The sequence below is a fragment of the Miscanthus floridulus genome, chromosome 18, assembly GCF_019320115.1.
Source record: "Miscanthus floridulus cultivar M001 chromosome 18, ASM1932011v1, whole genome shotgun sequence".
Taxonomy (NCBI): Eukaryota; Viridiplantae; Streptophyta; class Magnoliopsida; order Poales; family Poaceae; genus Miscanthus; species Miscanthus floridulus.
Genome location: NC_089597.1, coordinates 6,581,994 through 6,604,717, shown reverse-complemented (window position 1 = coordinate 6,604,717; position 22,724 = coordinate 6,581,994). Strand labels below are relative to the sequence as shown.

At 42.0% G+C, this 22,724-nt stretch overlaps 1 pseudogene; it reads right to left on the bottom strand.

Moving 5' to 3' along the window:
• Positions 1-22,724, bottom strand: part of LOC136523210 (fruit protein pKIWI501-like) — a 289,633-nt pseudogene that overhangs the window by 113,140 nt on the left and 153,769 nt on the right.

The following is a 22,724-nucleotide window of genomic DNA, read 5'->3' as shown; positions in this document are numbered from 1 at the left end:
GTTTTCTAAGATGTGGTCTAGAAGTGCTTCTCCTTCCGCTGTTGTTTTATGGTTAAAAGTTCCTCCGGCAGTGATATCAAGCTGTAGGGTAGATGCCTTGCTAAGCCCTAACCAAAAATGTTGCAACAACACATGGTTGGGTATAGACAAGTATGGGCCAGGATGTGTTAAAACTGAGAATCTCACCCAGGCTACACCTAAGGTTTCCTTCTCATGTTGGTGGAAGCTAAGAATCTCTTATCGCAGGGAAGCAAATCGAAGCAAATCGAGATATAGGGAAGAACGCGAGACAAAATCTATTTCACAACTCTTCCCAATCTCCATTTACCTTCCCTATGTTGTGGGTGTACCATTGTTTCACCCTCTCATCAAGAGAGAAGGGAAACAATTTCCATCGAAGTGTTTCTTGTGTCATGCCTGAGATTGTCAAGCATGCACAGAGCTGCTCAAACTCCCGTAGGTGATGGTAAGGGTTTTTGTAATCTAAACCAGAGTAGGTTTGTTCCTGAACCATGGCTATAAAGCTAGGATGGAGCTCATAGCCAGAAGATGTGATTGGCTTCGAAGATGGTGGTGGCTCTAAGAACCCACCCTTAGGAGCAAAAAGTTGTTGGATAGTTGGTTGCTCCATTGGAGAAAGAAAAGAGAGGTAAAACAAAAGGATACACAGGTGAACTAGGTTCGGAGATAATGCGACGATAGTTCCCCAGCAATGGTGCTAGAAATGCTTGTTGGTATTTCTTAACATTTACGAATGAATCCACAAGTGTATGGATATACCGTTGTAGCACTTCACCCAGGAGTATTTAGGGTATCGTATTTTCTATAGGGAACGGAGTTGTAAAAGTCTCTTAGCTAGTTCACCCAAGATAAGAAGAGGTAGAGTGGCTTGGGTAGTGAGGTTTTCTATGGATAGAGATCCTAGGTTAAGATAGTTTGGTCACTATAAGCTTGCTTTGGGCACTGGATCACACCTAGTCTGCTAAGTGATGCAGGCCTGTAGCTCTACGCCAAACCCGAACATGGGGGATTACAAGGGATGAACAAGGCTATCACCACCTGCTGCCTACCCCTCAACTATGGGGAACAAGGCAAATGAAGGTAACCTTTAGCTTAGACACCACATCTACGCTATCGATTACTACTCTAGAGTTGGCCAGGAACTTTCATCTTCATCAGGAGTCCTCTACTAGAATATTCGTTACTAGAACGAATAACAAACCCACAAGTAAATAGTAAACAAGACTAGCTTTACATTGAAAACTCACCACCATAGAAGAACACAAACTCTTTACTCCAAATAGCAAGAGGTTCATCGAGGTACAAGCTTGAGGGAACCGACAACTCCGGTACTCCTCTTACTCTTTCTCACACACTCCCTACACTAGTCCTAGCTGAAGAGCTAAACTAAGAATGGGGTTTTTCTCTTGTTTCTTGTTGTGTTGTCTATTTTGTGAGGGGAGCTCACTCCTCTTTGTATAGTGTGTGAACGTCGGTTTGTGAGGGAATATTCGGAGCATACACCCCGACACCGCCTTCAAGGAGCAACCAGGGGCCACTACGTGGAAGATCTGGGCAAGAGGCGCGGACCAGGGGTCGGCTGACCCCCTGGGTCGCCCGCCCCCTGGCAGAGCCTCCCCCCAACTGCCTTTGTCTAGCAGTTTGCTGGATGGGCCTGGGCCTATTTGCTCTGGTGCTTGAGCCCAGGTATGTTTGGTGGCTTGCTTTTCTTTATTTCTTTTATTTACTTTGGGCCCTTTTTGTGTATTTTCACAAATGTCCTCCTACAAATGATAAATCACCAAAACTCATGGAACTTGTTAGTCAATAGCCATAATTCTAAGTTTGGTGTTCATTTGAGTGGATTTTATGTGAAAGTTGGCACTTAAAAATAGGAGTTAAGGACCACCAACAATGAACATAGCATATGGCTTTGGTATGAATTTTCCCACTATTGAGGAGTTAGTGACACTATGGTTTTATGACATTTTCAAAAGTTAATCTCCAAGTACTTTGAATAGAAAAGGTATGAATCAAGAGCCAAGAACTACATCACATTCTTCAACAACTTAGTCAATATGATTTTCCTATCAAGATATTTTTTCCCACAAGCATAAGCATATGTAAGAAATAAACTTTATAAAGCTCCTACCTTTCAAATGTCATAAATCATGTCACTTCTCAAATTTTATTTCAGGTGTGGCTCTTCTTGTTTTTATTTTGCAAGGGAATTGGTAAAAAGATAATTAAAAATAAATGCACTAGAAGGGGAAAGAAGTGTGGCAAACAAGTCAGCATGTGCATAGGAGTGGAGCAGAGTCTAACTAGTGGGCCTAGGGGTCCATAGTGGGGTCGGCCGACCCCACTTGGAAGCCTCTAGCCACTTGTGTTCCTGCCATGCGTCTTCTTTCTTCCGAAGACGTATTCCTGCACTTATGTTTTCCATTTCTCTGATCTTTGGGCCATCGCCCGACGCCCAAATTGTAGCCGTTGGAGCAAATTTTTGACGTACTGGATTGTGTTGCTGTGTAGGACTCTGTGGTAGGTTCAGAATATTGAGAGGTTAAACTTGGGGGGTCAACCAACCTCCCCACACTTGATTCAGAACGTGCACTGAACATGAATGCAGAGAAAACGTCAAGTGGAGGGGCTCTGCTGGTGGAAAAACACAAGCAAAACTAAAAAATTTCATTTAATTCAACTAAACTTAGGCACAAGTTACAATGATTGAATGAAATAAATGAAACTAAAGCAAATCCAAGTGCCTAATCTTATTGTGAAGGCCATGAGAAGCTCATGGTGATGGTGGAGAGAGGAGGTCCTCTCTTCCCATGGCCTTAGCAAGGCGCTTCATCTTCTCATCGGTTCTAATGCGAAGAGCGCGAAAGTTGTCATATAGATCGAAGTAAGCCATCCTCAACTCTACTCGCTACTTTAGTGCCCTATTATTGTTCCTAAGTGTGGCAACTACACGAAGGAGCCTTTCTACTTCATTCTTCTCAGTGTAATCTTCGTCTTCAAAGCGCCTCGGCAGTCCATTGATGGATGGTGGATCGCATGTCCGCTGGATCATCTTGGGCGAGCTAGCGGATTTGAGGGACTCCGCAGTGCCTTTCTTTCATCGAAGGTGATTGGGGGGATGAACACCTTTCCATGGCCCGAACCACCGTCGGTGACCTTGCGCCCCTTGATCCAAGTTGGCATCGATGGCATGTAGGAGTTGGTGTACTCCACGTTTGACATGTAGCCGAACTTGGTGATGAACGTCGTCTTGAATGTGCGTCGATCCTTGTTGAGGGGCAAGCAGTTGGGGATCTCCACCCCATCAAAGACGTGCACATTGGGGCCCTTCTTGAGCCCCAATTGGCCCATGGTTGGCCTGTTAGGAGTTGCTTCCTGAGAAGGTGGCTTGGTGAGGCCTCTACATGGAGACAAAGACCTTGGAGCAGAGCACGAACAGTTGAAGGGTAGGGACAAGGTTGGCCAACCCCTGCTGAGGTCTCTCGATGCCCCTGCTGCGCCTGGTTGTCCTCTGGCTAGTGGGATCACAGCAAGGGGCTCCACTTCATGTATGTCCATTGCCATTATGGCAGTTGGGCTCTCTAGAATGGCCATGGATGGGTTGGAAGGGCCCTCACCCAAGGCGATGATGGGCATTTTGCCAATGTCATGAGTTGCGGCCATGGTGGAGAGTGCTTTGGTGGCTTGGAAGTCAAGAGCATAAGAAAATTCTTATGGAGATGAAGAGATAAGAGGTGGGAGGAAGAAGAAAGAGGATGAGGGGTTAAGAAGACTCGTTCCAATGTTCTCAACCCCTCTTATCGCGAGGATTGTGACCGAGCCAGGCTAAGTGAATGTTGGTCCAACGTTTGGAACGAGCAGGTTGGGTCAAACAACGCCGAACCCACGTCACCTGACCCCCCTTCTAAACAGTTTGGGGAAATGGGACATGTCACCATGCTTCTTTTTCTCCTATCTATGTGCTCACCAAAAATGGGCCTAATTGGCCACCATTAGGCTATTGCCCGACTCCCCTTTGGTAGCTAATTGGGCCCAGATTTTGCGTGGTTGCTAGTCAAGCTATGTGTACTAAGGTACTAGGAACAAAATATGTACATGAACAAAAAGTTAAGAAATGTAGATTTTAGTTTAAGTTAAATCAGGATTAATGATGAACTCTATCATGTCAACTTCTTGTTCTGGTATGTTATGCTCATGAAAAACTTTAAGACGTTGGCCATTTACCTTAAAGATGTTGCCGTCATCGTCTTGAAGCGTGACGGCTCCATGTATCGCAGCGTTGATGACGAGGAATGGCCCTTCCCACTTGCTTCTGAGTTTTGCATGGCCAAATAGCTTGACCCTTGAGTTGAACATTAGGACCTTGTCTCCTAGGTTGAACTCTTTCAATATGATCCTCTTGTCATGCCATCTCTGTCTTTTCCTTGTAGATCTTGGCATTGTGGTAGGCTTTCTCTCTCCACTCTTCAAGCTGTGAGATTTGCATTTGTCTATTTCTCCCAGCAGCTGTTGGCGGTCCTTGACTCCTAAAATCAACCACCAAATCTTGCATAAAACATACTTATATAAACACCAAACTTAGCATTAGGGTTTATAACTAACAAATTCCACAAGTTTTGGTGATTGCTTATATGTAGGAGGACATATGTACAAATGAACATAAAGGGCTAACAACACACATTGAATATTAAAGAAAAGCATGGAAAAAGGAAGGAGGCCCACTTACCAGACAAATCTAGGCCTAAACACATGGATCCATGAGCCCATAACTGAAGCAAAACTATCTCAACTCCGCCATCCACCTAGATCCCAATTAAGAAGCTCACAAGGAGGCCACCCACCAAAGCGGAGCCTGTACGGGCCCAGAAAGGGGTCGGCCAACCCTTAGGGTCGAGCGACCCCCTACTAAGCCCAAACAGGCCCATCTTTTGTAGGGAGTCACTTACCGCCTTGCCAACATCGGTTGTGGGGTGAATGGCCATAATTGAATGCGCTGGATGGTGGTTCCTTTACTAATGGAGGGAATAAAGGGAATATTCCATGGATCATCCCCTCCTCCTCACCTATAAAAGGAGGCCATCCCCTCCTTATTTCACGACAACACACAAGGCCCCAAGGGAAAGAGCAAGAGCACCACTCCAAGGCATAGGCCCTAGCTAGCTAGAGCTTAGTAACAGGGAGAGATGTGATGGAGAGTTCGGGGAAATGCCGGGTTTGTCGGTAGCCTCCCCAAGCTTGTACCTCGACGAATGCTTTCTTCTCTAAGTAAGTGTCCATGATTCATATGGTGGTGAGTCTCTTGGTTATTTAAGCTTTATTCTTATTAGCTTGTGGGTTCGTTGTCCATTCTTGTAGCGGATGCTCCAGAAGAGGACTATTGATGAAGACGGATAATCCTGTATGATGCTAGAGTAGTAATCGATAGCATAGACATGGTGTCTAGGCTAGAGGTTACCTTTGTTTGCCTCATTCCCCATGGTTGAGGGGTAGGCAGCAGGTGGTGATAGCCCTGTCCATCCCTTGTAATCCCTCACATTTGGGTTCGGCGTAGAGCTACAGGCCGGCATCACTTGGCAGACTAGGTGGGATCCGGTGCCCGAAGTAACCAAGTAAAAGTAGAGTTTATCTTTCCATAGACCCTAAAGCCATAGGAATCCATCTCTACCCCTGCCAACTTTATCCTTGTGTTGTCCTTGGATGAACTAGCTAGAAGAGTACACACGTTCCCTGTGGATTCGATACCCTTGAATACTCTAGGGTGAACGCTACAGCGGTATCTATATGCTTGTGGATTTATAAGAAATACCAACAAGATTTCTAGCACCGCTGTCGGGGAATGGTTGTTGTATTATCTTTGAACCTAGTTTGTCCTCGTATCTTTTATCTTTTCTTTTCATAAAAAAAATTCTTTTATCCTTTTCTCCAATAGAGCATCCTACCATTCAATAACTTTCTGCTCCTAAGGACAAGTTCTTAGAGCCACCACCATCTTCAAAGCCAATCACAACTTCTGGCTATGAACTCTGTCTTGGCTTTATAGCCATGGTTTGAGAACAAACCTTCTCTGGTTTAGACTATGAAAATCCTTACCATCACCTATGGGAGTTTGAGCAGCTTTGTGCTTGCCTGACAATCTCAGGCATGACACAAGAAACACTACAATGGAAGTTGTTTCCCTTCTCTCTTGATAAAAGGGTGAAACTATGGTATGCGAATAAATAGGAAAGGTAAATGGAGATTGGGATGAGTTGAGAAACAAATTATGTCTCACTTTCTTCCCTATATATCGAATTGCCTCCCTGCGACAAGATATTCTCAGCTTCCACCAACATGAGAAGGAAACCATAGGTGCAGCCTGGGCTAGATTTTTAGTTTTAACACACTCTAGCCTAGACTTGTCTTTACCCAACCATGTGTTGTTGCAACACTTTGGGTTAGTGCTTAGCAAGAAGTCTACCCTATGGCTTTAATATCACTATCGAAGGATCCTTTAATCATAAAACCATAGTGGAAGGAGAAGCGCTTCTAGATTTCATTCTAGAGAACACTTCATCCATTGAACCCCTCCGAGTAGAACCCAAGTCAAGCCATGAGGAAGTCTCATTGGCTGAACCTGAACCCTTACTTCCTACCCTTCTAGATTCAACCTTGAGACCCTCACCCAAACCAGGAACTCCGAAAAAAGAAATTCAACTCTCGGATCCTTCGGAGTTCCCTATTGAATTCGAGATTATGGAAATACCTCGAATCACTTTTGGCAGAAAAAGCCTACGACACCTCCTCTCTCTCATCCTTCTGATCTTTCCAAGGAGCCTTTCCCCAAAGTGGAACCATTGAAGGAATGGTTAATGGAAGTGAAACGCTCTTCTGAAGCAAGTTGGATTCTTTCACCTTCCACGACCATGCCTTGTTCGTTAAGGGGAACTATCGTAGAAGCCCTTCACAACCCAACTATTGAGGCTAGTATCATGTTGGAATTCCTTGTGAAAACTCTCTTGAGCAGCATGCCGCTAGTCCCAACCAACAAACTCTTCAAAAGTCCCTCAGGACTCATCTTTGAGTGTCGTGGGATTGCTAGGGCTGTGCTAATCGAAATAGACAAAACCGAGGTTCATTTGGATTTCCACATCTTTGCCATCCTTGATTTTGATCTTCTCATAGGCTACCCTTTTGAAAAGCTTTTCCAAGAATAACCTTCCCATGGGAGCCTTAATGAAGAGTTTGGAAAATCTGCTTTCACCACTCCTATCTCTCGCTCATAAATTCCAATGGCGAAGCATCATCCCAACCATGACCCGTTCAAGGAGGTGAAGTTCGTATCCCCGTTCGTTTCACCTAAGCTTACTTCTCATCCTTATGAAACATAATGTCCATCATCACCCTCACTTGAACTTAAGCCATGTCCCTCTAGCCATCAAAACGGTGTTCTCGATAGTGGTTGAGAATCAACCTTGATCCTACACAATGTATTTCTTGAGAAAGAAAACTTCTGTGCCATGGACATTCCTGAAGCACCGACTCTGGAGTCCAAGAGGAAGGATTCTACAGACGAGCATGAAAGCTTCTCTTTCAAAATCCCACAAGATTCAAGCTCACTTTTGGAGTCTCTAGAGTTCATCTTGCTTGGTACCACGTCCTCTTATGAGGACCACAACCATCTCTCAATCCTTGTTTGTAAACTATTTAGAAGGATGGTTGTGGATGCTTTCATTTATCATAAATATTGCAAATCATGTAGTTGCACTGTGGTACTAACCATGCAGCTTGAATGATAATGCTAAATACTTGGTGGTGAAGCTGGGAACTACACCACCATTGATAGCAACAGGATGAAGCCCCCATGGTCGAGCTTGTGACCATAAACAAAGCACGCCGGGAGATAGCCCGGATTATCATGAAAAGCTTTCTTGACAATAAAAGCAAGAACATGTTGTCGGGATAGTATGCACCTTTGGGTATTCTTGGTCACTATCCATTTTAGGTTGACATTGAGAAGAATAGGGGACATATGATGCTCAAGAACATGGGAGCTTGATCAACTATACACCTTGATGCCCTTTGGTGATGGAACACACTCAAAATGAGACCCCGACATTGCACACTTGACTTTCATACAAAAGTCCAAGTGTGGGGGAGGGTGGCGAGAGTCTCACTACAAGTTCCATCCATACCAAAGGCTATCCTGGTTTAAAAAGTGGTGTCAGCTCTGCCTTGCTAAAAAAAGAGAGCTAAAAAAGAAAAATAGAAGAAAAAAAGAGACATATGATGATGAAAGAGAGAGAGAGGAGCCGGTTTGCCCCATAAGGCCACCACATGTGCGTGCCTACAAGCTATGGCATTATACCATTGGTAGATAACACTTTACTGCCTGGCTCCACCCAGCCTTGATATCTCGTATGCTTGCAAGCCTTTACTTAATCTTCATCCACACACGGCTTTGCATAGCTTCGTTCTAGCAGCTCATATGCGCATACAAGCAAGAGGAATTTTCCTCTTCTTTTCCAGTCCTTTCCTACTACACTCCATTGGGTACTTGCTCACACACATGAGAGGAGACATACTCTATGTCTCCCATCATACAGCATTGTGCCAACAGATCATACCACCAAGGCCCATGGTCCATACACACTAGCCGTGTGTGTGACCTAGACTTGTTGCTCGCCTGAGTCGGTATGGTGTGCCTTCCTCTGCTTTAGGCCAGAGGAGTCATCGACAACCATATGTGATCATGCCACAGCTGCAGCAACCTCAAAGCTTCTGTCCACATACGCTACTGGTAAGTACACTCAGGTATGCAAAGGTAACTTAATGTTCACCAACCCCTTTACTCATATTTGTCCCCATGTGAATATAGCCTGATCATACAAGTTCATGCTTCCCTTGTTTATATCATATGCTCTAGTTTGGGTGTACTCGTATACGGTACATCCATAGGTTTTTTAAATTAAGCATGGTGCTTAGGTTAAAATGGCCTTCTTTAATCAAAATTAGACATGGCGTTGAATTTCGGTTAATGAACTATGGAGTTGCTACTTTCAAAAACACTGGATGTATATCCTTTTATGGACTAACCCCTGCAAGAAAATATTCAAATTGATGGGTAAGTCCTCAAGTTCAAATCATGATAGAGATATACCAAGGCCAGGGATACACTACAACTCTACCTTAGCCTTGCTTGAGTTATGCTGAAAGATAAAAAGTTGGGTGAAAAAAATTCAAAATATATAATAATAATAATAATAATAATAATAATAATAATAATAATAATTTAGGCTCCTCGGTGTTTAAGCTAGTAGAGCCCTTGCTTGTTTCCACCGTTGTTTCATTATTGAATAAAACAGGTACAAAAATAAGTGTGGGGGAGATCTCTCAAGCTTAACAAACACACACTCATTCGAGATCTCCCACCAACATGTTGCACAACATCAAACGATCCAGCATGCAAAAGAACAGGATAGATAGGCTCCAGAGAGGGTCGGGTAAACCTCTAGTTTAGCCAAACCACCTCTGACTCCCCTCAGCTCCTTCTTCCTCTTCAACGATGGTTTGTGTAACACAACCCTCAACTCCCTAAAATCTTGAGTTTAAACAAACATAGTCTTGATCACTAAAATTAAACTCAATGAACCTTGCTATCTCCTCATGATGAACATGCCTTTCTATGGTTGTCTCGCATATTCTTTATTCCTCACTTATATTCCTGTCACTTGTGAACAATCTATCATAGGGAAAGCATGTCATCTAAGTAGTTGATGAATGAGATATGGTATGATAAAAGGAACCTTGCTTCTTTTTGCAAAGTACTTGGGAATTTTATCTTGCAAAAATTCAAAATCAATAGCTTGTCTCCTCAATGATGTTGAAATTCCTACCAAGGCCATATGTTAATCTCATCAAAAAACCTTACACATATGCTACTAGCCTTTGCATTGAGCTTTGTCAAACTGTTGTGACCCTTGTGAGATACTCTTCATGCTTTTATTATCATGATCACGTACACTCCACTCTAACATGCCAACTTCTACACTAGAAGTTGCCCAAAAACATGCCATCCATCCATCCACCGAATAAAAACTCCATGACAATTTTTATCTCTATCTCCATTTATCTATGAAGAAGAGGCATGGCAATGAAAAAAAATATATATGGACACATGAAGGTCCAAGAAAAAAAGAGAAAAAAAATTTGGACACATGAAGGTCCAAGAAAGAAAAAGAAAGAAAAAATATTTGGGCACATGAAGGCCCATGCTAAGATTGCCATGCCCTCTGAAGTTAATTAAGGAGGAGAGATCATGAATAAAATAGGAGTTATTTTTGTCCACATATCCACACACTTGCACATCTTGTTTAGATTGTATGACTTGCTTCTCCTCAGATCCTGTTTTTGACTTAGCAACATATGCAATGCAAGTATGCTTCCTTTTCATTCCCTACCCTGAGCTCCACAAAAGCCTTATTAGAAGTAAGATGAAAAGAGGCAAAACAATGCCCTGGAGAGGAACCATACAGCAATCTGAGAGAATCATTTGAGGAGCGAGGCTATGTTTTAATTTGAAAATCTTTCAAAAACCCAAGTTTTCTGAACAAGAGAGGTAAAGATGACTGGTTTCTAATATGTTCCAATGCTTGTTGGTATTTTTTAATGCAAACAGAAATAATCCGCAAGGGCACGGAATTACCAATATAGCACTTCACCTAGAAGTATTCAAGGTATCGTATTTTCCATAGGGAACAGATTTATTCTTCTAGCTATTTCATCCAAGGACCACACAAGGATAGAGTAGGTGAGGGTAGAGATGGATTCCTATGGTTATAGGGTCTAAGGATAGATAAACTCCACTTCTACTTGCTTACTTCGGGCACCGGATCACACCTGGTCTGGCAAGCAAGGCTGGCCTGTAGCTCTACGCTGAACCCTAATGTGGGGGATTACAAGGGACGGACAGGGTTGTCACCACCTACCGCCTATCCCTCTACCACAGGGCACGAGGAAAATGAAGGTAGCCTCTAGCCTAGACACCACGCCTATGCTATCGACTACTACTCTAGCATCATACAGGGTTATCCATCTCTATCAGGAGCCCTATACTAGAGTATCCGCTACAAGAACGGACGATGAACCCGCAAGCAAATAAGAGTAAAACTTAACTATTCAAAAAGACTTAAAACCATAAGAACCACAAACACTTACTTAGCAAAGATTCGTCAAGGTATAGCGCAGGTGTTCATCGAGGTACAAGCTTGGGGACATTACCGACAAGTCCGACACTTCCCCATACTCTCCCTCATATCTCTCCCTACTATTCAACTCTAGGTAGCTATGGCCTAATTAAGCCTTGGAGTGAAGCTCTAATGTGATGTTGCTCTTCCTTGGTATGTTCTTCTTGAGTGAGGAGGGGAGGCCTACTTTTATAGGTGGAGAGGAGGGGAGTATTCCTAGAATATTTGTTTGATCCCCTCATAAACATGAGCAAACCGCCCTCTGTGCATTTATGTTAATGACCAAACCACCGCAACCGATGATAGGGAGACAATAAGAGGCGGCCCACAAAAGCTGAGGCCAAATGGGCCTGGTAGGGGTGCGGCCGCACTAGGGGTCCATTCGACCCAAATGAAGTCCAAATGCGCTCAATTTTGGGGGTGACCTCTTGTGGGATTCTTGATTGGGCCTATGAAGTTTGACATGGATTGGAGGTGGTTTGCTTAGGTCATGGGCTTGTTCTCCACAAGGCTAGGCCTTGATTTGTCTGGTAAGTGGGCCTGCTCCCCTTGGGCTCATGTTGGGTGTGTGTTTTGTTGTGTTTCTTGTATACTTTAGGCTCATTATCTATGTTATTCCAACATGTCCTCCTGCAAATTATGAATCACCAAAATTTGTGGAACTTGTTAGTTATAAGCCCTAATTCTAAGTTTGGTGTTCATATGACTTCATTTTATGTAATATTTGGCTATAAGAAATGGGAGTTAAGGACCACCAACAAGCTCCCCCACACTTAGCCCTTTGCTCGAACTTGAGTAAAGTTAAGGACTAAGATGGGTCACCTCCTTGATATGATATCTGCATACAAGTTATTCCAAGCTTCACTGCACTTGTGAACTTCTAAGTGTCTTCCACATTCTCTTGGGTAATTGGATAATGGAACAGTTTGGATTTCAAATCCTCTTACATCAATCTGCTCAGAAACTTGGGTTTTCATTTGATTTTTGAAAAGTAAATTTAGCTTTGCTTCTGAAATGATTCTCTCGGATCACTCATATTTGTATTTGGTTCCTTACCAAGGCATATCATAGTGTTGCCTTCTTTCTTCCTACTTCTAAAAAGCTTATGTGGGGCTTTGGTAGGGAAAGATCTGAAGGCATACTTACACTGCATATTTTGTTAAGTCAAAGCTCGGATCCGAGGAGAAAGATGTCATACCCTTAGATCAAGAAGTGCATGTGTGTGGATAATACAATGTTAAACCTATATCATATTCCTTGATATGAGTGATCTCTCTCATAAGCTTTATTTTGAGAACATGGCTATCTTCTTCTTTTTTTCAATACATGAGCCTTCATGTGCTCATCATTTTTTTTTCTTTTTGTATACTTGGCCTTCATGTGTCCACATTTTTTTTACTTTTTGCATAGCCCATGTCTCTTAAATTATATATTGGGAGAGAGATCACTACTTTGTAGAACATGGTGTATTTATTCCAAGACATGTTTTTGTCTACTCCCAGTGTAGGAGTAGAGTATTTTTGTGGACGGAAGCATGTTTTTAGCGTATTCCCGGTGTAGGAATAGCTTGTATATGTGGCATGTATGTGATCTTGATCTTGGGAGTATGATAACTTCCTCAACAAGGGTCAACAAGATTTGACAAAACTCAATGCAATAGCAAGTAGCATAAGTTTGGAGGTTTTAAGCTCTAATCACTAGATATGGCTTTGGTAGGAATTTGCATATCATTGAGGAACATGCTATTTGACTTTTGATTTTTGAAAACAAGTGCCAAGTTCTTTGCATGAGAGAGTAAGGTTCATTTTCATCCTGCTATATCACATATTCCAATTACTTAGATAACATGGGGTCCCTATGATAAGTTGTTCACAAGTTATAGGAATATTAGTGAGGAATAAAGAGTATGCAAACTTTAATCAAGGATAGCATGAAGATGGAGCGTTATTTGTTTAATTTTAGTTTTTGCTTAATGTAGAGAGATGAGGGTAGTGTTGCACAAACAATCGTTGAAGGAGTTGAGGGGAGTTAGAGGTGATTTGGCTAGACCAGAGGTTCAGCCAATCCTCTCTAGAGCCATCTATCCTATCCTTCTGCATGCTCGATTGTTCGATGTTGTGCAACATGTTGGTGGGAGATCTCGAATGTATGTTTGTTATGCTTGAGAGATCTCCCCCACACTTATTCTTGTACCTGCTTTATTCAACAGAAAAACAAAAAGCAGAAACAAACAAGGGCTCTACCAGCTGAAATACTAGGGAGCCTAAATTTTATTATTATTATTATTATTATTATTATTATTATTATTATTATTATTATTATTGATTTATTATTTTTATATTTTTTATTTGTTCACCCAACTTTTTATCTTTCAGTACAACTCAAGCAAGGCTAAAGTAAAGTTTGCAAATTAAACCTAGCCTTGATTCATCTCCATCATTACTTATCTCCGTTGTTTTCGAAAGTAATTACTCAAAGTTCATTAACCAAAATTAAACACCATGTCTAAATTTGGTTAAAGAAGGCTATTTTAACCTAAGCACCATGCTTAATTTAAAAAGGCCTATGGATGTATCATATATGAGTACACCCAAACTAGACCATATGACATAAACAAGGGAGGTATGATTTTTGTATGAGCAAATAATATTCTCATGGAGATAAATATGAGTAAGGGAGTAGGCGAATATTTTAATTACCTTTGCATACCTGAGTGTTCTTGCCGGCAGCATATGTGGATGGAAGCTTTGAAGCTGCTGCAGCGGTGGCTTGATTGCATATGGTCCAACTCAGGCGAACAACAAGGCTAGGCCACATACACATGGTTAGTGTGTATGGACCATGGGCCTTGGTGGTAGCAGCAAAGGTCTAGAAGAGGATAATCCTTCTTGCTTGTATGGAAGCAATACTGGGTGGGGTCAGGCAACACATTGGCGTTTATGGTAGACAAGTGGAGCTAACCAACTCCTCTCTCTTATCTTTTTCTCTATTTTTTCTTCTTGTTTTTTATATCATATATTATATATTTTTTCTTCTTTTTTTTAGGTTTCTCTCTTTCTTTTTTTTCAGCAAGGCAAAGCTCACATCATTTCTTTTCTTTTTAACCAAGATGGCCTTTGGTGTGTATGGAACTTGTGGTGAGACTCACCATCCTCCCCCACACTTGGACTTTTGTGTGAAAGTCAAGTGTGCAGAGTCGGGGTCTCCTCTTGAATGTGTTCAATCACCAAAGAGCATCATGGTGTATAGTTGATGCAGCTCCCATGTTTTTAGGCATCGTATATCCCTTGTTCTTCTTGATCTTAACCTGAAATGGTTAGCAACCAAGAATACCCGAAGGTGCATACTATCCTGATAGCATGTTCTTGCTTTTATTGAAGAGGAGGTTGTTGTTTTTTTATGATAATCCACGCTATCTCCCAGTAGTGCTTTGTTTATGGTCATAAGCTTGACCGAGGGAACTTCATCCTGCAGCTATCAGTGGTGGTGTAGTTCCCAGCTTCACCACCAAGCATTTTAATGTTGTTGTTCAAGCTGCAAGGTTAGTGCCATAGTGCAACTACGAGATTTGTAAAATTTATGGTAAATGAAAGCATCCACAACCATCATCCTAAAAAGTTTGAAAATGGGGATCAAGAGATGGTTGGGATCCTCATAGTAGCACGTGGTACTAAGCAAGGTGTCCATGGCATTTCATTCTCAAGAGATATATTGTGTAGGATCAACATTGAATCTCGACCACTATCGAGAACAACGTTTTGATGGCCAAAGGGACATGGCTTAAGTTAGAGCGAGGGTGATGACAGACGTTCTATTTCATAGGGATGAGAAGAAAGCTCAGGTAAAATGAATGGGGATACGAACTTCACCTCCTCGAATGAGTCATGGTTGGGATGATGCTTCACCATTGGGATTTCTGGGTGAGAGATAGGAGTGGCGGAAGTAGTTTTCCCAAACTTTTCATTAAGGCTCCCATGGGAAGGTTTTCCTTGAAAAATCTTTTCAAAAGGGTAGCCTAAGAGAAGATCAAAATCAAGGATGGCAAAGATGTGGAAATCTAAGTGGACCTCAGTTTTGTCTATTATGATTGGCATGGCCCTGGCAATCCCACGACACTCGAAGATGAGTCCTGACCAACTTTTGAAGAGTTTATCGGTCGAGACTAGCGGCATGTTGCTCAAAAGAGTTTCCACAAGGAAATCTGACATGATACTAGCCTTGACTGTGGGGTTGTGAAGGGCTTCTACGATAGTTCCCCTTAATAAACAAGGCATGGTCGTGGAAGGTGAAAGAATCTGAATTGCTTTGGAAGAACATTTCACTTCCATTAACCATTCTTTCGACGGTTCTACCTTGGGGGAAGCTTCCTTAGAAGGAAGTGTTATGTGCTTTTTGTGCCAAGAGTGATTCGAGGTATTGCCATAATCCTTGAATTCGATAGGGAACTCCGAAGGATGAATTACTCTTTCCTTCGGTGTTCGTGGTTCGAGTGAGGGCTCATGAGTCAAATCTATGGATGCTACAGGTTTGGATTTGGCTAATGAGAGCTCCTCAAAGCTTGACATGGCTTTCTCCTGGAGGGGTTTGGTTCTTATGATGGAGGAAGTGTGTCATTCTAGGAAGTTTTCAAGGAATTTCACTTGTTCTGTCATAAGTTTGTGTGTAAAATGTCCTCCGGCAGTCACGTCTAGGCATAGGTCAGCCTCTATGTCAAGACCCAAACAAAAGAGATGCAGCAACATGCTGTTGGGTAAAGATAAGTCTGGGTCGGAGTGCATTAAAACTAAAAACCTGGCCTAGGATGCACCTATGGATTCCTTCTCGTACTACTTGAAGTCAAAGATCTCCCTTGGTAGAGAGATGATACGAGACATAGGGAAGAATGCAAGATAAAACTTGTCTTTAAGTTCATCCCAGTCCCCATTCATACTGTCTATGGTTTGAGTGTACCATTGCTTCACCATCTTTGTGAGGAAAAGGAAAACAATTTCCACTTAAGAGTTTCTTGTGTCATGCCAGATATGCTTAGGCATGAACACATTTCCTCAAACTCTTGTAGGTGATTGCAAGGGGTTTCATTATCACGCCCGGAGAAGGGTTGTGCCCGAACCACGGCTATCAAGCTAGGGTGGAGTTCATAGCCAGATGAAATTGGTTTTGAAAGTGGTGGCTTAGAGAACTCGCCCTTTGAAGTGGACAGGTTTAGAAGTGGTGCTGGCTTCATGATGAAAAAGGCAACAGAAATATTTTGTTTTTTTATAAAAAGAAAGGATAAAGATACGAGGACAAATTAGATTCGAAGAAAGTACAGCAACCGTTCCCTGGTAATGACACCAAAAATGCTTGTTGGTATTTCTTAATGCAAACAGAAATAATCCGCAAGCGCACGGAATTACCGTTGTAGCACTTCACCCGGAAGTATTCAGAGTATCATATTTTCCATAGGGAACGGAGGTACTCTTCTAGCTAGTTCATTCAAGGACAACACAAGGATAGAGTTGGTGAAGGTAGAGATGGATTCTTATGGTTATAGGGTCTAAGGACAGATAAACTCCACTTCAACTTGCTTACTTTGGGCACCAGATCATGCCTGGTCTGCCAAGCGAGGCCGACCTATAGCTCTATGCCAAACCCAAATGTGGGGGATTACAATGGACGGACAGGGCTATCACCACCTGCCGCTGTTTACACCAGAATTTGGAAGAAGAGTCGCAGGGACTTGAAAGCTCTCGAGATCATGTCATCAAGGGATCAATTGCATGCAGGTCGGTATCAGCTGATTCGAATGCAATACTGGAATCAGCTTTCTTCAGATAGCGCTAGCAGATAACGACATAGGCTGCCATTGGCATCGGGATAAGGCATGTTGGACTCTACAAAAAGGGAAAGATTAGAGTCCACGTTATCTTAAATTAGGAATGTTTTCTCTAGGGCCAAAATTGTGTTGAGTCGTGCTTGAGTAGGATCCGTGTTTAGGCTCCGAGTATAAATATCAAATCCCGGCTATTGTAAGAGAACAATCAATCAATCAAATACAAGTTCATTACTTTTTTTTGGCTCCGGCCACCCCTTAGGAGTAGGAGTAGAGTAGATCTCGGTGAGTTCTTTAGCAAGTATGGCTACATCAATCCGATCGACCTCCACTGCTTGTTCGTAAGTACCATCATGGCTTACACCTCTGTTTGTACGGCTGCATCGATCCGGTCGACCTCCACTGCGACTCTGGTATAAGTTAGTTATCGATTCTTATTTAGTTCAAGTATGGCTGCATCGATCCGATTGACCCCCACTGCATGAACTAGATTAAGGTCAAGTTATCGGCTCTACCTAAGAATGGCAGTCTTTGGTAGATTCATTAAGTTACCGATATTGCTTATTGCTTTCATTGTTTATTTAATTACAGCAATATCACTCTGCTCGATTGAGATTGATCTAGATCGGCCTTATATCTTGTTTAGCAAATCGTTTGCTAATCTAAAACTGATCTAATCTACACTTTAAATGGTGAGTTATGTTTTATCGGCTATTTTATATCAATCTTAATCGTGTATAGCGTGTGGTTAAGGCATGATGTGTTTTGAGTAGATCTATTGACTAGCGAGAACCGTTCCATGGCCCGTTATCACAGCCTGTGTGATTCTGCCTCACACCCCACTGTTAGCACTGTGAAGTGGGGATTGTTATTTAGTAGATCTATTCCTAACAGGGCACGACTTTAACTGTGCGCTATGCCTAAATCGGCTATTTTAGCCGATATCGAGTGCTTTTACGAATAGTTCACGTTATGAGATCATTGAAGTAAAGATAGGTTGAAAGATGTGTTAGCCCCATGATCTTATTATTGTATTACGGCCTGCATGATTCTGCCTCACGCCCCACTGATATTAGTAATGAGTTAGGGTCGTCGAGTCTATTGTTGTTTCTATGGCCTGCATGATTCTACCTCATGCCCTACTGGTCATAGCGATAGATGAGATCTAATATATTCATTAGATTTACCTTTATTAAATGGTTAAATGGTGGCGAACTGTTTCTTTTATATAATAGGGGTTCGGCTACTTGAAATCATTGGCTTAGCATAAACCAATCATTATTGACATCTTATTGCCATTGATTAATATTTGCTCAAATAATGATATTTATCCTGAATGATAACCGATTCTTCTTACACAACCCCATGAGCTTTAACTGATTTATTCTTATGAATATGCTGGAATCGACTATTTAGTCGATCTCCTCTTATATCGGCTTTCAGAGCCGCACATTCAAGACTATCTGGCAACACCGGTAAGTTCCGCTCGAAATTACTGATAAACTTTCTCTCCTTGTCAATTACAGGGTCAAATTGACTGGCACATCTCGGGAGGAGTGCGCAGGAATGACCATCCCCGCATTGAAGCTAGGCGGATCTACAGGTCCATCGAGCAGACCCTTCCGGCTTGCTCGTGTGTCCCCGGCACAAAGATAGAATTTCATGCTGACACACGTTTCTGGCACGCTCGGTGGGACCCCACATTCATCTGATGGCCTACAACAATGATGACATCCTTATGGTGCATTACAAAGACCTACTTGATGGAGATAAAGATGTCATTGGCAAAGCTACAGAAGAATTTCAGAACAAGTGTTTGTTGTCCTACACCAAGACACGTGACAACACAATTGTTCAGAAATATCCACTACCAAGAGTTCTATTGCACAGGCAGATAGATATAATTGAGGCTAAAGACAGGTGGGCCTTTACAGGAATTGTAAACAAATATGTTCGTGATGCCATATCGAGCCATAATGAAGCTTTCTTGGACACATTCCACAACACCATGAAAGAGGTGATTCATGGGTTCCTAGTTGGTCAAGTTGGGCTGGTTTATTACAACATTCCACATCCATCAACCCAAGGGACTAATCAAGTTGGTACCAGCCATCAAGAAGCAGCACTAGCTGGTAATAATGACATCCAGGCAGTTCAGGATTCATCTGAACAAATTCAAGGTACTACTACAAATCAGACGCAGTATAATCCTGGATCATCAGTGTAGCATGTGCAACAACTAGCGGGGCAGGGTCAGAACCAGGTGATCAATTTTGGCACATCAGGCCACCTACCGTCGTCGGCTCAAAAAATAGCACCATCAGTTCAAAGGATCCATAGAGATATAGATCCTCATGTCTACAATCAGAGACTTCAAGCAGCAACAGCAAAGGACCCAATAGATAGAGATTCCACAGGGGTATCATTATGGCACGGATTATAACACCCTTCACATAATTCCAGATCCAGGGTATCAAGGCACATAGGGTTTCAATCCACAGATGGGTTAGCAGGTGTAGAGAAATCCAAACTCAAATGCTGATGAGTTGCTGCTGAGGGTGACCGAGATGATGATGAATCATTTCGGTCTGAAGCTAAAGGGGCTGACCTTCTCGTACAAACGCCCATATCCAGAATGGTATGATTTGGTCGCTCTTCCCGCAAATTACAGGCTCCCAGAGTTTGCCAAGTTCACTGGCCAAGACAGCATAAGCACGATAGAGCATGTCAGTCATTATCTTACACAGTTGGGTGAAGCATCTATTGAAGAGGCCCATAAAGTTTGTTTCTTCTCCCTGTCCCTATCAGGGCCAGCCTTCACTTGGTTTTCATCACTGCCAGTCAATTCCGTTGCCAATTGGGCTGACCTAGAGAAGAAGTTTCATACATATTTTTACACTGGGACTGGAGAAAAGAAGATAACCGATTAACTATAAGGCAGAGGACTAACGAATCAGGCACTGAGTTTCTTTAGAGGTTTCGAGAGACCAGAAATTTGTGCTTCTCATTAAACTTGGCTGATGATCAATTAGCTGCTTTGGCCGTGCATGGGATGCTACCAACATGGAAGGAGAAGCTGCTGGGACAAGAATTTGACAACTTGGGTCAATTGGCTCAACGAGTGACAGCGCTTAATAGCCAATTCCAAAGTATGCGCAGAGATACCCGATTCCAGAAGAGTACCACAATAGCCAAAGCCTATAATCCATATTCAATCGATGACGGCTATGAAGATGAAGAGGAAGAGGTTGCCGTAGCTGAATGGAATTGGGGTAAGAAGATAGTAATGGTGCCAAATCCTTGAGGAAGAGGAGTCGAGGAGAGCTATGACTTCGACGTCACAAAATCGAACAAGCTCTTTGATTTCTTGCTTGAGAAGGGACAGATCAAATTGCCAGATAATCATGTTATGTTGCCCCCCTGAACAGTTGAAGAATAAGAAGTTCTACAAGTTCTATAATGCTACTTGTCATTCCACTAATGAGTGCAGAATTTTCAGGCAGCATATACAGAGGGCTATTCAGCAAGGAAGGCTCAAATTCGATACGCCTCGAAAGATGAAAGTTGATGATAATCCTTTCCTAGGAGATCAAAACATGGTCGATGATAGGCTGCCCAAAGGGAAAACTAAGGTCCTGACATCGACCAAATCAAGAGAAGCTAGAATAGTGTAGCACCCGGTTTTAAAAACAAAACCAGATACACACTATATGTGAGCCCAGGAAGTCAAATCTCACATATAGCCACAAATCGGGGTAATATCAAAAGACAATACTTATTACATAACGTATTAGTAAAAAGAAAATAACCTCAGAGTAAAGACAGCGGAAAGTTGACTCCGATCTTCTGGCGAAGACTCCAAATTCACAGGGACGACTGACTGGTTGACCACAAGCCTAACTCCTCCAAACCAGCAATCTGGTACCCATCCAGGATTTTTATCCAATGTATAGAAAAATAAAGCAAGCGTAAGTACATGTCGTACTTAACAATTATATCATGGGGTTCATGAGGCTCAAAAAGGGCTAACACTAGTTTACTGCGATTAGCCTTTGTTTATCATAATTTTAGCAATTGGTTGGCAACAAGTTTATCCATAAGCCCATAAACTCATGATCAAGTAAACATGAATAATGTATAGCATAAATAGTTGATCATTAGTACCATTCATTATCCATTAGTGATCATCTCTATTCCATAAGGGTCCAAGGCCACTCGTGTTTGTGAGCACGGCTGTTATAACAGTTTTATACTCTACAGAGTTTGTACACGTTCACTGTGAGTTATGATTTACCCTTTTGCCCGAGGTAGCTATTCTCTTGACCCACTTCCAAGGAAGGTCAGCAGGGTTCACTATGAAGCCTTTCAAAAGATTTCATCTAACAAGTTAGGGCCGCCAGGCGTATGTGGCCCATCTCTAGGAGTGGCAAGCGTGGGCATCGCAGCACGGTACACACTTCCTAGCAGCAAAGGAAACATACCCCGCGCCTCAAAGGTAACCACTAACAAGCTAGAAAAGATCCTCATACTGAGCTAAAGCCAGAGCCATATGGCCCTCACAGCTGTACTGTAAGTCCCGGATGATCGCTTACAGATAAGTCCTTAGGGAGAGGAATCTGAAGCATATAAACACTCCAGCCCCCTGTTTCCATGTTACTAAAAAGTCATATTTTAATGTTTATTGCATATATCATTAGTCAAGTTACAAGATCATGGTTTTGATTAAGCACTAGCAAAACTACCCAATGCAATATCCCAAAGGTTTTCAAGGTACAAGTTATCAAATATCTAAGATATCCTATTTGGCAAACAAGGTAGACACATGCAATATGAATTAAGTGTTTAAATGTGAATAGGTAACAAGGATAGTCCGATGCTATACTTGCCTTAACTTACTTTTCCCCTAAAGCAATACGCTCAAAAGCCTTTAGTATCCAACTTCCAATCCTCTACTTCCAATTCTCAGCTTCTAGTCTTCAGAGAACAGCTTCTTAATCACCACGTAAACCTCACCGATTGACTGAATCATATATCACCACACATACATCCATACATGGCATACAAATAAGAATATATGAGAACAGTACACCAACCAATAAAATAAGCAAAATGGCGTATCGCTACGAATACACAAACGCAAAAGACACGCTATACGCGATTCAACAAAAAAGCGACTAACGAAGCAATGGAAAATAAAACCTATCCATTTAACTTATTTTAACTGTAGAAACACATGTAAATATTCTCATTAATCACCTTGATTTATTGCTTAAGAAAGAGCGTAGTATAAAACCTATATTGACTTTATATTCCGAAAACGATGCAAATGATAGTATTAATACAATTAACTTTTTAACTGCCAAAACACATTTGAGTAATATGAGAACCACTAACGCCACTGCGTAGAACACACTGAACAAAAGTAACGCGACAAGAACGGCTCGATGCTACGGTTATGAGAACGCAAGAGACACTAAGAAAGGAACTACGGTTAAAAGAAAACTATTATCAAAAGATTTATATTATACTATAAAAGAAACAACTATGAGCTTGTTTTAGGTTAGCTAAGAAAACTATACGAGCAGTATTGATTTAGATTAATTACAACATATTTAGTTTTAAAAGTCAAGTTAAAGCTAATCATGTATTATTTATAAATGTTATCACAT